Here is a 3757-nt window from a genome sequence, read left to right as displayed (position 1 = left end):
ATATTAAATGACAGGGATATTCAAAGAGGCACAATAAAACAATGCAATTTAATTAATTTTAAAGCGACATTTGGTATCCTAGCTTGTAGTTAGAGTTTCTTGAATTGGTTTTTATATAATGTTAGACTTTATAAAAGAGAACAATTTATTAACAAATACCTACCACTTGTACACTATTAATTATCAATGTGATGGTTGATTTATATGGCTTTGGACACCACATGATTTATAAAAAGTTTAATTCTTTTAACTTGATTTAAATACATATTTTAGAGTTGTGTGGCTAACCTAAATATAGTATCATTAATGAACCTTAAAAAACCATTACCTATTTTTCCTCGTAACTAACAATTTAAAAAAGAACAAATTAATCAAATTTGCATGTGATATTGTGATTGAAATTTACTTTTTAATTAAGAAGAGTTCTCAGACTAAGCTATGATCGAAGCAACAAATATATCCGCAAAAATTAAATTAAGGTTAAAAAGGTAATGTGTTTGAAAAGGGTAAAACCGTCATAAACTAAAAGTTCATTTAAAAGGAGTATATATGATATTTTAAGTTTATACTGGGTATATATCACATTCACGTCATAAAATTAAAAATTCATCAAAATTTTAGAAAAATGAGGAAAAAGAATAAATACCGAGATAGTCCTTGAGCTCAAGGTAACCAATATCTAATAAAGGAAACAGACGCATTGCCCCTGAAATAAAAAAATAATAATCAAGTTAAAGTGTAATAAACATAAATAAAATCAACACATCCTAAAAAAATATAAGACCACCGAGATGTTTAATTGTAAGCATTTAACATACCGAACGATATGATGGCAAACGAAATCAGAGTACCAACAACTCCAAATGAAGTAATGGTCGTAAAATTGCGGAAAAATTTCTTATTTTTCACTTGAAACCTGTTGAAATAATATAAATGTAATTATAAAACACTAAAAAATATTAAGGCAATTACAACTTGAAAGACACAAATGTATTTAAGAGGCTCATAATGAAGGTTGTAAAAAAGTTGATATAACTAAATTTTTAAGTATATATAGATATAATTTGTTATAATTATAATATTAATTTTATTAATTTGAAGAAAAAATGTATTTAAGAGACTCATGTATTTAAGAGTCTCATTAATGAAGGTTGTAAAATAGTTCATATAACTAAATTTTTAATTATATATAGATGTTAATATTCTTTCACAAGTTTTTATTTTATTTTTTATTTTCCCTCCTATTTTCCCAAATCAGTTCCCCCCATTTTTTTTTGATTTTTTTTCATTCCTCGTTATTTCCCCCCAAATTGGTTTCCCTCTACCAAAAATTGACTTATAATTTTCACATTTTACAATCTCCATTCATTCTTTTATTTAGCCCTAAATCTGCTCCACTCTTCAAAATTGGTTCTACTTTCATGCTTCTATGTAACCACGATGGACGGAGAGGGTGAGCAACAAATGACGGGACCGTGATAGAGGGTGAGCAGTCAGCAGTGAATGATGGTGATGATGTCGTTGCCTGTCGATGGGGGCTCCGCCATAGCGATTATTGATTGGTTTTGCCCTCCATCTCACCACCGCATTTTTTGTAGATTGTGAAATTAAAGCCTTCTATGTTTTTTTTTGTTTTGCAGTTGCTTTTGATAGTAGGGCTTGCAATCCTTTTGAGAAACTTACGTGATTGGATACTCCTTTAATCGTCGTCAAGGTATTGCAACTCATCCTTGTTTATTCCTTCAATTCCCAATACAACATATATATATGCATTTCAAATTTTGTGAAGAATCCTGTTATGTTTTAGTTTATAGCTATGTCTTTATCTTGTAATTCCGTGAAAATATTCAGAAGTTTACGGTACTTAACTGATATCAAAGCTTTAGGATTTGTCTAGAATCATGTAATTTGTATCGCTTTTCTTTTCATACTGACTTGTAGCAAAAGAGGTACTACATCATCTTACATTATTATTATAATAACTGTTGTGTTTATTAATAGATTAAAGCACTTAATTTATTTAATATACAATTTAGCATACCAAGTGTTTAAAAAAATCCCATAGAGAAGCTATCTTGTTCTATGCCTTGTAGTTGTTTTATGCTTACTTTCTAGTACCAGTTTTATCAATTCATATTTAAAAATAACTTTGATACCTGACACTTAGTGTTGTAAATGATTTCAACTATTGAAAATAATATATTTTTAATTACATAAAGAAGTCCAATCTACTTTTTAGTGACATGTGACTCAATAATGTAGTGCAATTTTTTACTCATGATTCATGAGGTGGATGCTAATAGTGCAGTATGGCTTAAATGTTAATGGTCTTTGCAACATATTTTACAAATCGTTGATGAATGGCTTCTAATATGTGCAGTTTGATACCATAAATGAGAATCTAGTAGAGAACTTCAGATCTTGCATTCATAAAACTTTGTTTTTGTTTCCCATTTACTTGGAAGGGATCATTTTAATATTTCGTCTTATAATGATTTCAGGACAAGGAACAATATAACGCATGGGGAACAATACCGGGCTATAGAGATAACTCTGTTATGCATTAAAAACAAGTGGTATGTATTTCTTTGATAGCAATATCACAATATAGATGCCTATGTTCATATTTAGTTTGACTTGTGCAGCTGTGCTTTTTGTTTAAATTGGCTACATACAATTTTTAATACTTGTTTTTAATTGTAGGGTGGTATACCTGCTCTAAAATGGTCTGATGTAGATTGAGAGAGACAATTGTTCATCACGTAAACTGTAATTGGAGTTGACCACATTCTTGAATAACTGTCCCAATAATCCTTAAACTGGTATACGTTTTCTCACCCAAACCAAAAAATTAGTAACTCATTTTGATTCACATAAGACATGTATATCCTTGCATTAGATGAATGCTTTTTGCATGCTTTGATAAATGCTTCTTGTATGGTTTGTGATTTATGATTTATGATTGTAGTATTGTTGGAGTTTAAGGTCGTGGATTCGGATCTTCATGTCTTATGTGCATATGTAGCGACATGTTTTATGTGTATGCATGTATGATAGTTTTTTGAACATTTGAATTTAAAGATTGCATTTTATACACATGTACACTTGTGTATACATTTTAAGCTCATTTTATTAATCTAACGTTATATTTTGTTAGGCAATGTGGTTTGGTTCCAAGTATGAATAGAAGACGGTACTGGGTGGCAAGTATGAAGACATCGGTTCGGGACGCTATTGTATATCACTTTCATCATCTAAAGATATATATGTATTTATGTTACTTTAAAACTCTTGTAATCTTGTGTTACTTTGAAACCTTTGTAATTTGTATTCTTGTGTTATATTATATTGGTTCTAATTTAATTTTGTTTTTTGTATATATTTTATTTTCATTTTTAGATCATTTGTCGAAAATATAATTTTTTGCGGATTTTTAATAAAATTTCTTGAAAATTAACAAACTATATCTATATATAATTATTTTACTCTAAAACACCAAGAGATGCGGTTTTAGAACCGCATCTCTTGAGTATATTAAGAAAATATAGTTTTTTTGTTAATATATCAAAAGATGCGGTTATAGAACCCGCATCTTTTGAGTATATTAGGAAAAAGTAGTTTTTTTGTTAATATATTAAAAGATGCGGTTCTAGAACCCCATCTTTTGGAACCGCATTATTTGGCATATAGGCAAAAGATGCCTTGCCATAAGATGCGGGTCTATAACCGCATCTTATAGGAAATTTAACCACATCTA

At 29.3% G+C, this 3757-nt stretch overlaps 1 long non-coding RNA gene across 1 annotated transcript; it reads left to right on the top strand.

The window, feature by feature from the left end:
- Positions 1–1385: 1385 nt before the first annotated feature.
- LOC118487964 lies at positions 1386–2823 on the top strand. The gene is made up of 3 exons (XR_004883023.1): positions 1386–1714; positions 2502–2576; positions 2704–2823. It is a non-coding gene; the product is annotated as an uncharacterized LOC118487964 (long non-coding RNA).
- Positions 2824–3757: the final 934 nt, after the last annotated feature.

This window comes from Helianthus annuus, chromosome 16 (assembly GCF_002127325.2).
Source record: "Helianthus annuus cultivar XRQ/B chromosome 16, HanXRQr2.0-SUNRISE, whole genome shotgun sequence".
NCBI classification, from domain to species: Eukaryota; Viridiplantae; Streptophyta; class Magnoliopsida; order Asterales; family Asteraceae; genus Helianthus; species Helianthus annuus.
This window is presented reverse-complemented; position numbering and strand designations above follow the sequence as displayed.